The sequence below is a fragment of the Rhinoderma darwinii genome (assembly GCF_050947455.1).
Source record: "Rhinoderma darwinii isolate aRhiDar2 chromosome 12 unlocalized genomic scaffold, aRhiDar2.hap1 SUPER_12_unloc_6, whole genome shotgun sequence".
NCBI lineage: Eukaryota > Metazoa > Chordata > Amphibia > Anura > Rhinodermatidae > Rhinoderma > Rhinoderma darwinii.
The window spans coordinates 146,789-161,659 of NW_027461877.1; the positions used below are offsets into that span (position 1 = coordinate 146,789).

General features: G+C 46.4%; 1 pseudogene; it reads right to left on the reverse strand.

Moving 5' to 3' along the window:
- Positions 1 to 1,143: 1,143 nt before the first annotated feature.
- On the reverse strand, positions 1,144 to 12,890 carry LOC142698198 (Fanconi anemia core complex-associated protein 100-like; annotated as a pseudogene).
- Between the last annotated feature and the right edge of the window lie 1,981 nt (positions 12,891 to 14,871).

Sequence of the window (14,871 nt, forward strand, 5' to 3'; positions counted from 1 at the left end):
ATGGCACCCGAAAACCAATTCAGCAAAATCTGCTCTCCAAAGAACACACAGCGCTCCTTCCCTTCTGAGGCCACCCATGGGCCCAAACGGCAGTTTATCACCACAAATGGGGTATTGCTGCACTCAGGACAAATTGGGCAACAAAATGGGGTATTTTGTTCCCTGTGAAAATACGACATTTTTATCAAAAATGACATCTTATTGGAATAAATGTCATTTTTTTTATTTCACAGCCCAATTCAAATACGTGTTGTGTAAAAACTGTGGGTCAAAATTGTAATAACAACCATAAATTAATAATACGTTTCGGAAATGGGGTCACTTTTGTGAAATTTCTACTGCTTTGGCACCTCAACACCTCTTCAAACCTGGCATGCTGCCTAAAATATATTCTAATAAAAAAGAGGCCTCAGAATGTACTAGGTGCTTCTTTACTTCTGGGGCTTGTGTTTTGGTCCACGAGAACACTAGAGCCACATGTGGGACATTTGTAAAAACTGCAGAATCTGGACAATACATATTTAGCAGTGATTCTCTGGTAAAACCTTCCGTGTTACAGAAAAAAAATAACCGTCTGTTTCACAAGCAGATGCATTTAAATTCTGAAAAATGCTATTTTTTATAAATTTTCTCTCAATTTTGCTCTGTCCTCTCTACCGCCTGACAGATACATAGTGATATATTCTGCAGATCATTACACCACGGACCTCTATAGAGATCTGCAGAACATTGCTCTGTCCTCTCTACCTCGTGACAGATACATAGTGATACATTCTGCAGATTATTACACCACTGACCTCTATAGAGATCTGCAGAACATTGCTCTGTCCTCTCTACCTCCTGACAGATACATAGTGATATATTCTGCAGATCATTACACCACTGACCTCTCTAGATCTGCAGATCATTGCTCTGTCCTCTCTACCTCCTGACAGATACACAGTGATATATTCTGCAGATTATTACACCACGGACCTCTATAGAGATCTGCAGAACATTGCTCTGTCCTCTCTAACTCCTGACAGATACAGTGATATATTCTGCAGATTATTACACCTATGACTTTTCTACACCCTTATGATCCCCGTAGAAGAAAGGTTCCCTGGATAAATTCTCCAATATAAAAATAAAAGCACAAAAATGTGTAAAACAAATATATTTATTGTAGAATGTGGTAGAGTTGCTGCGATGTCTTCTGTGGCTCCGGCCCCTTAACAAGCGGTGATTGGTGAGATGAAGAGGGGGAGGGTCCGTCTTCACATGTGGATATGGCCGTCAGTCCACCTTTACACAGCTCAGTCCTGGATCAGAAGAGACCGGGACGTTTTTCATGTTTCTCACATTTTTCATAGTCGAATCCTAGAAAAGAAAAATCCAATAAGCAAAAAACATTCACAAAACCTTCACCAGCAGAAGATGAAGACGGAGCAGAGGACGTCAGACTTACCGGATCTCGCTTCTGTTCTGCTCGTCACTGCTTCTCAGCACTGGAGGAGTCTTCATGGGAAATTCAGATGGTTTAGGTGGTAAAGGCCACGATGTTGGGGTGACAACTGCAAAATAAAAATCAGAAATTGAGTGCCCAGGCGGCTGTAGAAGAGATGTGAGGGGAGAAGATCATCAGTGGACGGCACTTACCTCACCTAAAGATGGTGAATGGGCCCTAAGTAAAGGATGGAATTAAGATGGCCGCTTTCTCTCCCGGGAGTTTCGGGGCCCTGATGGTAAATGGGCCCCAAGCGACAGATGGAATTAAGATGGCCGCTTTCTCTCCCGGGGGTTTGGGGCCCTGATGGTAAATGGGCCCCGAGTGGCAGATGGTACTAAAATGGCCGCTTTCTCTTCCGGGGGTTTGAGGCCCTGATGATAACCGTAGCCCCCGAAAGGTCCTCCATCTCCACATCATCAGGAAATTGGCGTCCGCCAACCTCCATTTTCTCTACAGTACTCATCTTGGGAAACGTCTTCACCAACATCCTCTTCTTACGCGACACCTCCATGATGAGAGCCAGCAAGAGAAACTGACACCGTGGTCAATGTGTGACCCCAATTTATAAACTTTCTGATGTCATAACTGGTTGGCCATTATGTGGAAACGGAACACGTCCAGATTACAGGCCACGCCCCTCATGACATCACGCTCAGGTTCTTCACAGTGCAGAGAAATAGAATCTGCCCACATTCTGGATGACATCACAAGATGCGTATCCCAGTGAACCGTTACACCCGAGCGGCCATATAAAATGTAATATGGTACAAGAATACAGGCAGGAGGGTCACACTACACCCTCTGGGGAGGTTTCTATCACCTCAAAGAATTCACAAATCAATGTGGTCAATTCCACAGACTTTCTAAAATGTAGAATCGCACCCATAAAACATACAACACAGGCATTTACATACGGGTTCATGGACTCTCACCCAAAATTGCGTTTATGCCAAGGCCAATGGTGTAATATATGACCCCAGAGAAGAATCGCTCAATGTTTTCACAGCTAATGTAATCGCCACATGGGAAACACCCTCCACCATGGGTTATGGGTGCCAAGTGGAGAGGTGTCACATGGTCGCAGCTATGTCATGAGACGTGTCATCATCAAATTTAACAGAATGGGGTCAGATATCAAAAACATGCCCTGGGAGTTGTAGTTTTGCAACAGCTGAAGACTACTGATGTGCTGAACCGTGTCTGAATCCTAGATGAGGACATCACTGGAAGTTTCAGTATCGGCAGGGGCCCAAAAGGACCCACCAGCAGAGTGTATCAGAGCGTCGCCCTGTCTGCGGCCTCTAAACAATAATATGGCGCAACATACAGCACACAATACTGCACAACATGGGGCACAATACAGCTTCATATCACACACTAATCGCGGATATTGATTGTATACACCACAAATGCTTGATTAGAGGAGCCTGACTGCAGGTATAACCACTAATCATGAAAATGGGGGTGTCTGATCCCCCACTGTACACATTAGAGCCGATAGTTAAAAACCAGATAGCTGGCTGCACTTCACTCTCTATTATAGTCTATGGGAAGTATGGAGTGAGCGTGCTCATGTATAGTCTATGGGAGGTATGGTGTGAGCGTGCTCCTATATAGTCTATGGGAGGTATGGTGTGAGCGTGCTTCTGTATAGTCTTTGGCAGGTATGGAGTGAGCATGCTCCTGTATAGTCTATGGGAGGTATGGTGTGAGCGTGCTCCTATATAGTCTATGGGAGGTATGGTGTGAGCGTGCTTCTGTATAGTCTATGGGAGGTATGTAGTGAGAATGCTCCTGTATAGTCTATGGGAGGTATGGATTGGGCGTGCTCCTGTATAGTCTATGGGAGGTATGGAGTGAGCGTGCTCCTGTATAGTCTTTGGGAGGTATGTAGTGTGCGTGTTCCTATATAGTCTATGGGAGGTATGGATTGGGTGTGCTCCTGTATAGTCTTTGAGAGGTATGTAGTGTGCGTGCTCCATGTACTTCATAGGATGTCCCAGAATGAGAGAACTCGGGTAAAAAGTAAGACCCCTAAATTATTCAGACCTCCCAAATTAATCAGACTCCAAACCAGACCCTAGAAAAAGTACAGACCCCAGCTTAGACCCATGCTATGACCACCGGAGGCCTAACAATGGCCCCCTGGTCTACTATGTACGGTAGCCTACAAGGCCCTGCCAGAGGCACAATGCAGTGTATTATACCAGCGATCAAAACGCTAGACAACACTGAGGACAAGGACGGGCGCGTTTCTTCAATAAGAAGCTGCTTGTCTTTTTATTACATTGTCATATTTAATAGAAACGTCTCCATACTGTCAGGCGGCGCTCATGTTTGTAGACTGGAATTCTCATCTAACCTCAGGACGGAACCTGATTTCGATCAGCCGTTTGAAGGGGCCGCAGCAGTACGGTGAGCGCCGCCTCCCCTTCATTGTTTACCAGGCACAGCGGCGTACTTTTATTAGCGGCTGTGCCTGGTATTACGGATCACTACAGCTCCATCACATTCAAGTAAACGGGACAGATGTAATCCCAGGCACAGTCGCCTCTAAAAATACAGAGCAGTGTAAACAATGAAGGGGGTGTAGCACTCACCGGAGCACTGCAGACCCTTCATACAGCTGATAGAGAATCCGACGCCTACCAATCTTATTATGATGGCTTATCCGAAGATGAGACCAATTTAACAAAAATTGAAAAAACCTTTAAAGGGTATGTTCACACTAATCAGATCGGCTGAGGAAAATTCTGCAGCAAATCCGATCCAGACTTAGCAGGGAATTCCGTAGGAAAGTCTGCACTAAATCGTGTTTCATTTGGTGCAAATTTTTGCCTGGAATTACCGCTGCGGAGAACAGCAGAGAGATGAAAAAGAAAACCATGATGACGACAAAACTCCCCCCTCTGGCGCTGCAGCCATTGACGACACCCTACTTCCCCGGCCGGTCTCCATGCAGCCATTGACGACACCCTACTCCCCCCTCTGGCGCTGCAGCCATTGACGACACCCTACTCCCCCGGCCGGTCTCCATGCAGCCATTGACGACACCCTACTCCCCCGGCCGGTCTCCATGCAGCCATTGACGACACCCTACTCCCCCGGCCGCTCTCCATGCAGCCATTGATGACACCCTACTCCCCCGGCCGGTCTCCATGCAGCCATTGACGACACCCTACTCCCCCGGCCGGTCTCCATGCAGCCATTGATGACACCCTACTCCTCCGGCCGGTCTCCATGCAGCCATTGATGACACCCTACTCCCCCGGCCGGTCTCCATGCAGCCATTGATGACACCCTCCTCCCCCGGCCGCTCTCCATGCAGCCATTGACGACACCCTACTCCCCCGGCCGCTCTCCATGCAGCCATTGATGACACCCTCCTCCCCCGGCCGCTCTCCATGCAGCCATGACACCCTACTCCCCCGGCCGCTCTCCATGCAGCCATTGATGACACCCTACTCCTCCGGCCGGTCTCCATGCAGCCATTGATGACACCCTACTCCCCCGGCCGGTCTCCATGCAGCCATTGATGACACCCTCCTCCCCCGGCCGCTCTCCATGCAGCCATTGAAGACACCCTACTCCCCCGGCCGCTCTCCATGCAGCCATTGATGACACCCTACACCCCCGGCCGGTCTCCATGCAGCCGGCCTCCTGGTATAATGTTTCGTCCCATGTGATCTGCAGCCCGGGGAGGTGGATTTTTTTAAGTGGAAATGGGGTTGTTGTTTTTTTTCTCTACTTTTTGTTGCCTGTACCCAACACTTGGTGTTTGTTGCAGATATTCATTTCTCCATTGAACTCAATCAGGAAAATCTGCAACAATCACGTAACCATTCTGCAGCATAAGTTGACATGTTGTGAATTTCAAAATCCGCACTGCAAGTCAATCACTGCAAATCCTGTAAAATCTGCAGCAAATCCGCTACGTGTGAACGTAGCCTAAAGCTGCCGCGGAATGTTACAGCGCTATGAAGGTAATGTCACTGAATCCTGGGATGTACATGAAGATCTGATCACCTACTTATCAGGTACTTGGGTAAAAAGCTGCATCTGACAAGTAATTGGGGACTCCTCTATGCCGAGCCCCCACCTATATAGACATTGTTTCTTACATGAAAAGAGGTGACCCCCCCCCCCACTATTATCTATGTTTATTTTACACGCATTGGGGTATACGCTGATTATTCCAGATACATTTCTTTACACTTTATTTTTACCCTCAATGATCTGCCTTATGTTATATGTTTCATTTAAATGTCATGAATTTGATATAAATTTACAGCCTTAAAACCGCAACAAAGAGCGAATGACTTACCTCATGAGCGCTGAACAGCGGCTGAATCTTCCCCAAACTCAAATCAGGGGAACGACTGTCGGTGTTCGGATTATTTTGTTGCAGTAAAATCTAGGAAACAAAATGAGATAAAATGAGGGTGGAAGAAGAATGAGACATTGTGCACAGAAACATTTTCCTTCTGGTAAGATGTAAGAACTGAGCATGTGCAGCGCTGCCGGTTACATCTATAGCATCTGTCATCATGATGTTCCTGACCATTCATCTCAGACACCACGTCTGCATAAAGTCACTGACTGAGTGTGAGCGCCCCCTGTAGGATTGATTAGTCAGGTCTGCTCTGATATAAACAGGATTCCCTGGATGTCTCCCATTCATTGGACAGGAGACTGGTAACTGGATCGTGCAGCGAGCACATGTAGACAAGTGATGGCTCCTCGCACCAGAGATCGCCATTTAGGAAGATACACTGAACAGCCACCGATCCTTACACCATTGGAGCTTCCCTGTATGGAAATTAGACACGTGACCCCGGAGTGAACGCTTTCTGTGGATCAGTTTCAGTGTGAATCCACATTCAAATGGGAAAATCAAGTGATCTGAGCGACTTCGAACAAAGAATGGTCATCGGTGTTAGACTAGCCTGGACCAGTGATTTAACAACGGACGACCTTGTGCGGTTTTCTCATGCAACGGTGTGGAGAGTTTACAGATAATGGTGTGATCTAGGAAAACATCCAGCGACAGTGGATCCGGTGAACGTCAACAAGTTGTCGACAAAAGGGGTCAGAGGAGGATGTCAGGAATCGTTCTGAAGAACAGAAAGACGTGTCCGAACACACAACTCATGGTTCCTCAGCACGGAGGAGTTATAACAGCAGACAACCAGTTCTGGTGCCATTGCTCTCTAAGGGAAACACAATGACAAGACTCTAGTGGGCAAAAGACGGCACAAATTGTACCACTGAGCAGTGGCAGAACATCGCCGGGTCAGATGATCCAGATTCTGGTTGCTCCGTGCAGAGGAGAGGTTCAGAATTTGGCTAAAGCAGCATGAATGGATGAACCCGTCCTGTCAGGTGTGAACAGGTCAGGCTGGTGGAGTAATATTGCCGTTTCTTTGGCACACCCCGAGTCCTCTGTGGCTTGAACAGTACGGCTTACATAAGCTTTGTGATGACCAAATCCATCCCTTCATGGCAGTGTTCACCCTATGGCAGGACACTTTAGCGATAACTGTGAGAAGCGATCCTGTCCGCATCGCCCAATATTCCTGCAGAACGATTCCAACACCAAGTGACATTTATTACACAAGGAATTGCTGCGGTTCTGAAGGCCAAAGGAGGTCCAACCCGCTACTAGACGGGTCTCTCTAATGACGTGGCCAGTCAGTGAATATTAGTGGCAATGCCATACACAATAACATTGTCTCCTATTGGAGTATAAATAATTATGTGTGGCGTTATTACAATGTTACCTTGTAACGGCTGATAACTGCGAGATGTAGAGAAGCCACAACATGTAAGTGGGAGCTCAGGATCTGCATCTCCACAGCTGGGATGGATCCATGGGAGGAACGTTCCTCCACAGACACCTAAAGGAAGAAGGAGCACATATATAAGAGGACCTATGTCTGGCCTGGATTTGGCTGTAGAAAATAAAGAATCCTCTGTCTTTAGATCTGATACTTGGGTGATAATAGGGGAGTAACCGGTAACACAAACATTTCTACACATCAGGTGATTTACATCACAAACGTCAGCGCAGTGAACACAATCCATGACGATTTCCAACATAAAAGTGATGGCTGAACATCCGTAAAATAGGAAGACGATCTCTCAATACTAAATCCAAGTTACACTGGATCTGGTCTTTGTTTTCATTCTAAAGGATGGACAATTAGTTATTCAATACTTTCTTACTACCGATGAGAATGTCACAAGGACAACACTTGTGGCGAGGATTTGTTGAATTGTCCGGCTCATAGAACGTTCAGCCATAACAATAAAACCACTAACAGTGGAAGTGAATGACATTGATGATCTGGTTACAATGGCGTCTGACAAGGGTGGGATATTTTAGGCTGGATTCACACGAGCATGTTCGGTCCGTAATGGACGGAACGTATTTCGGCCGCAAGTCCCGGACCGAACACACTGCAGGGAGCCGGGCTCCTAGCATCATAGTTATGTACGACGCTAGGAGTCCCTGCCTCGCTGCCGGACACTGTCCCGTACTGTAATCATGTTTTCAGTAGTTCCACGGCGAGGCAGGGACTCCTAGCATCATAGTTATGTAGGACGCTAGCAGTCCCTGCCTCGCTGCCGGACACTGTCCCGTACTGTAATCATGTTTTCAATATGGGACAGTAGTTCCACGGAGAGGCAGGGACTCCTAGCATCATAGTGATGTAGGACGCTAGGAGTCCCTGCCTCGCTGCCGGACACTGTCCCGTACTGTAATCATGTTTTCAATACGGGACAGTAGTTCCACGGCGAGGCAGGGACTCCTAGCATCATAGTTATGTACGACGCTAGGAGTCCCTGCCTCGCTGCCGGACACTGTCCCGTACTGTAATCATGTTTTCAGTAGTTCCACGGAGAGGCAGGGACTCCTAGCATCATAGTTATGTAGGACGCTAGGAGTCCCTGCCTCGCTGCCGGACACTGTCCCGTACTGTAATCATGTTTTCAATACGGGACAGTAGTTCCACGGCGAGGCAGGGACTCCTAGCATCATAGTTATGTACGACGCTAGGAGTCCCTGCCTCGCTGCCGGACACTGTCCCGTACTGTAATCATGTTTTCAGTAGTTCCACGGCGAGGCAGGGACTCCTAGCGTCGTACATAACTATGATGCTAGGAGCCCGGCTCCCTGCAGAGTGTTTGGTCCGGGACTTGCGGCCGAAATACGTTCCGTCCTTTACGGACCGAACATGCTCTTGTGAATCCAGCCTTAGGCAGTGAGTGATCAGTCAGGTCTTGAAGTTGATGTTGGAAGCAGGAAAAATGGACTAGAGTAAGGAGCTGAGCGAATTTGACAAGGGCCAAATTGGACCTCCTTTGGCCTTCAGAACCGCAGTAATTCGTTGTGTAATAAATGTCACTTGGTATTGGACTCGTTCTGCAGGAATATTGGCCGATGCGGACAGGATCGCTTCTCACAGTTATCACTAAAGTGTATACAGAATGACTGACCTCTAGAAGCCGAATACAAAGCTCCTTTCCATCTGGGGTCACACCTTGCACCTCCTGTACATCCTCCTGGTTTACCAGCACCTCTGGCAGCAGCCAGTGCAGCACAGCAGAGCAGAGGGAAAAAGACAGAAACATATCCTACATATTCATCATAAAACTAAGTCTTTTATACCCTGTTCACACGCTCAGGAAAAGATCTGCACCGAATAATGAACACGCTGCAGATTATAAAATCCACAGAATGTGCTCAAAATTGCTGCAATGGACTATTTTATAGGAAGCCATCAGTATGTGGGAGGAAAGCAGAATATCTGGAGCAAACCCACCCAAATACAGGGGGGACATACAAACACCTTGTCCTTGGTCGGATTTGAACCCAGGACCACGGAGCGGCAAGGTAAGTGCTGACCACTGAGCCACCCTGTGCACCAGAGGAAGACTAAGAGGGATATTTATGGGAAGATGTGCATTGGAAAAGTGGAGTCGTTGACCTTGACAACCAATCAGGCTGCTGCTTTCATTTTCCAAAGGGCCTCTGAAAAAGGAAAGTTGGATTCTGATTGGTTTGCGATGGGAAACTACTCCCCTTTACCTTTGCACTGGTTTTCATAAATCTCCCCCTGAATGTGCGTAATACAGATATAATACACAGCAGTCGCTCACCTGATTGTTTATTCTGTAAGGAACAATCCAACAGCACGGCCGACAATCGAACTGAAGCTTTAAAAGGCGTTGTAGAATGAAGTCTCTGGTTACAAACAGTCGCAGAGGATTTCCCCCATTGGTCACTTTCCGGAGATGTTTTCCAAATCGCTCTCACTGCGTCCTCAGGCAGAGTATGTGATGCTGCAGAGCAATAGGCAGCCCGGGGGATTGTACGCAGGCATTGCAATATGTCAATGATGTGCTCCTGTAGAGGTCGGCAGACCCCATGATTGTGTGAGGAAGACACGGAGGGCTCTGAAGAGTCACCACCGTCTGCAGAAAACCCATTTACACTGTCAAATAAGGAGCACCACATCTTATAGGGAAATCCAGGCTGTTACATCCAAGTCCAGGTAATGGGAATGCAAATTCCTTGGTCTCCCCAGGAAAAGAATAAGAGGTGATTGGGTCAGTACTTATGAGGAGACATAAGGTCCATCCATGTTCCAAGATGTAGTCGCTCTGGTTTTCCAAATTGCAGTATACGGTCATATAGGCTTCCTGAAGAATGTGGGTCCAGGACACCCTGATGGCACATCTGACGGGACAGATCGTCCCCTGCCCGGACAGCAGCTCCCGGCTCAATGACATCACTTGGTTGAGTCTTGTTAAGGACCTGCTCTTCTCATCCGCTACAGTCTTCAATGCAGAGAAGCTAAAAAATAGAGGGAAAAGTAACACGCATGGATATAGCGTTACACTATGTATGTATTGAGTAGCAAATCTACAATTCAAGGGGTTGTCCAGCTTAGAAAAACCCTATTCATGCACCCTATTATTAGAGGGGGGTCCTGTGTTCAGGAGCCTCATCTCTTGGCCAGAGTGGGGAGCGGTAATGAAGATCGTCTCTCGCATGACTCCCACCAATCAGCTGTTTTGAAGGGGCAGTGGCGCTTGTACTGTGAATCACCAACACACGTAGCGGTGGTTCACAGTAGTGCAGCCTTCTCCCATTCATTTGCGGCCCCTTCAAGATAGTTGATTGTCGGGGGTGCTGAGAGTTGGACCCCTAACTGATCTGGTATTGATGGGCTGTCCTGAGGATAGGCCAGCAATTTCTTAGGACTGGAAAACCACATTCTCTACGGGTCCCTCACAGATTACACAGGCGCTGCATCATCCCAGTCAGCCAATCACAAAGCCTCTATCATTGTGTGAGAGCCGATAATGCAGATTCTGTATACCGGAGCCGTCTACAGCCACAGATGGAGTAGAAAGAGGAGGGAATCTCACAGGGTTCAGTACACGGAGTTAACCCTTCACTACCCCTAGCCCACTAGGGAACTTCTCATCAACCCCATTCACTGCACCAGCCCACCAGGGATGTTACCCATCATTGTAGAGGAAATCAAGAGACGACCTGAACATCTTCCAGAGATTTATTTTCTTATACAATCGTTTATTTTAAAAATATAAGAAGATGCAGGTTTGATGGTGAAATGGGGCCCCCCCCCCCATGCTGCATTGCACAGGGCCCTCTGTCATCTGTGGACACTCTTTATACAAAACACATAACATTACAATGAAGTGCCCCCGTGCTAAACAAAGAAGAACTGTGTATCGTGGGCATGATTGCAGATGGCTGTGATATAAAACGCCATCCACGTCCATACTGTGAATTGTGTGCTCAGAAAATACTATTCTGAACTTCTTCAATGCAGCCACATTCATTGGTGTCTCTCAGCAGTACACATTACACACAGCAGGGGGCGGAATAGTCACGACTGACAACTTCCATCCAATTCCACACAAGGAGAATCTATAGGCATTTCTACGTTCCCCTCGGTTACAGCGGGTTCTCTCCATGCTCTGGTACTTTACTAGTTAAATGTCTTCCCAGAGAAGAGAGAATAAATGTGAGTGATTCTCTATGGATGATTCATGAGGATGAGAGGAGAGTGAATCGTCTGTGCTGTCTCCACTATATAGGACAGCACAGCGGGCAGTGGGGGTAGAGGAAATGTTCCCGCAGCCATTCCGAGTATTACAATTGGGAGACATGACTCTTCATAAACGTCCCATTTTCTTCTCTTGGCTTCGCAGCCGTCTAGTAGTTTTGCTTAGAGACAGAAATGACTAAAGAGGAGACTTGTTTTATCCACGGCAGCAATAGTGGCTGTAACTCCACGACAGGCAGAACTCGTGACCCTAGAAATCTGAATGGCACCTACTAATATTGTATCTGACATTAAAGTCAAACTCCACACCATAATATTACATGAAGTTAAATTCCCTAAACCCAGAGTCCTAGGCTGGCCATACTCTTACCATAGCGGACGGCCGACAGCTTTCCTATGGCGCGGCCGAGTGTCCACGTCTTGTCAATAGGGAGAAAGCTGCTGCGAGACTTCTCTGGAAGCGGCTGATCTGCTACCAGCACAAAGGTTCGGGGAGGTTGAAATTCAACGTGCCTGACCCTTCTCTCCCCCGACATCTGCCGTCAGGGGTGGTTCGGGACGCTGCCATGCACATTAGATGGTCGGCCGATCCTGCTGAAATCGGCGGGTTAAGCCGACGTACATCTAATGTGTATGACCTGCTTTCTACTTACCTGGGCTCGATAGACAGACAGACAGACGACGGCCACTCATTAGTGCCCCAAGCAACAAGGGAGAGGGAACCCAACAGCAGAACCAGGAGACACTTTACAGGGAATGTTTGTTTTTGGCCATCTCTATGGGCAGCGGAGGGGACGTATTTAGCAGTAAATTCAGAGTAAACAGTTAGGAGGGGAGAATGGGAAAGGAAAGAAGCCGGATTCTCCAATCTGATATATGACAAGATTATTATATTCACTTGTACTATCCATTTATACAATGTTTGGTGAAAAGTGAGTGACCACTGAAGCCTAAACTTGCAGCAAATATTATACAAATACACCGATCATTTAACACTTTTATTTTCCCATTAAAAGTCTTGATCTTTTTCCCACCTTTCTGACACGGAGCCAATTCCAGACAACATCTCTTTGATCCTCTGTCCGGCGATCACGCAGCTCAATCCATGCCGCTGATCTTTGCTTTCCTTCTGATGTAACTTGCAGAGCACAAGACGTCCCCTCTTAGACAAGGCAACGAGCCGAGTAGCTTTACAGAAAATACCAAAAATAAATAAATACCTGATCTTAAAAAGAGATTGACACTGTGGAAAGTGGACGTGCACCTTCATAGATGTCACCTGCACTGGTCACCGTCATCGTAGACCATGACGTCATATTATCTGGGAGTCTCCCACTACACACAACGCTGGATGACGTGAACATCACAGACACAAAAAGGGCAATTTATTAAGACTGCCGTAAACCTGTCCCCCCCTAGTATCGGGATTCTCTGGGACTTCAGTCTGATCCTGAAGAGCTGCTCTTGCTGCTTGCAGCTTCTCTATGTCAGGGCTGGATGAACTCGATGAATTAATGCCCCCACAAAACTACAACTGGCTGCCAAATGGTTTATTCTATTAAAGTCTATAAAATACAAGATATGCCATAAATGTCTGATGGATGGGCGTCCAGACTCTGGGACCCGCACCCATCTCACCCACAAGCACCAACACCACCCCAGTTATTCTCCACCTGAATGCCACAATCGGGGGACGCTGCTTCACCAGCTGGGACATGGAGGAATCTCTGTTTTTTTCATTTTCTAACCCACAAATATTTTTTTCCCGTTTCTTATTACATTATATGTCAAAATAAATAGTGATACGAAAAACGACAACTCGTCCCGAAAAAATCAAGCCCTCATAGGACTATATAGACGGAAACATAAAGGCGTTATGGCTTCTGGAATGTGGGGAGCAAAAAACGAAAATGAAAATCTGAAAGTTGTTTACGACGGGAAGGGGTTAATCTTTTCTGACATCTGACAGAGGCGTTTGCATTAGAAAGTGTTGCAGACCTCTCTGAAAGCGAATGGAAGAGGATAAAACCCCCATCATCCCTCTATATACCTGCCATCATCCCTGTTACTATATATACCAGCCATCATCCCTGTTACTATATATACCAGCCATCATCCCTGTTACTATATATACCAGTCATCATCCCTGTTACTATATATACCAGCCATCATCCCTGTTACTATATATACCAGCCATCATCCCTGTTACTATATATACCAGCCATCATCCCTGTTACTATATATACCTGCCATCATCCCTGTTACTATATATACCAGCCATCATCCCTGTTACTATATATACCAGCCATCATCGCTGTTACTATATATACCAGCCATCATCCCTGTTACTATATATACCAGCCATCATCCCTGTTACTATATATACCAGCCATCATCCCTGTTACTATATATACCAGCCATCATCCCTGTTACTATATATACCTGCCATCATCCCTGTTACTATATATACCAGCCATCATCCCTGTTACTATATATACCAGCCATCATCCCTGTTACTATATATACCAGACATCATCCCTGTTACTATATATACACCTGCCATCATCCCTGTTACTATATATACCTGCCATCATCCCTGTTACTATATATACCAGCCATCATCCCTGTTACTATATATATCAGCCATCATCCCTGTTACTATATATACCAGCCATCATCCCTGTTACTATATATACATGTCATCATCCCTGTTACTATATATACCTGCCATCATCCCCGTTACTATATATACCAGCCATCATCCCTGTTACTATATATACCTGCCATCATCCCTGTTACTATATATACCTGCCATCATCCGTTACTATATATACCAGCCATCATCCCTGTTACTATATATACCAGCCATCATCCCTGTTACTATATATACCTGCCATCATCCCTGTTACTATATATACCTGCCATCATCCGTTACTATATATACCAGCCATCATCCCTGTTACTATATATACCTGCCATCATCCCTGTTACTATATATACCTGCCATCATCCCTGTTACTATATATACCAGCCATCATCCCTGTTACTATATACACCAGTCATCATCCCTGTTACTATATATACCTGCCATCATCCCTGTTACTATATATACCAGCCATCATCCCTGTTACTATATACACCAGACATCATCCCCGTTACTATATATACATGCCATCATCCCTGTTACTATATATACCAGCCATCATCCCTGTTACTATATATACCAGCCATCATCCCTGTTACTATATATACACCTGCCATCATCCCTGTTACTATATA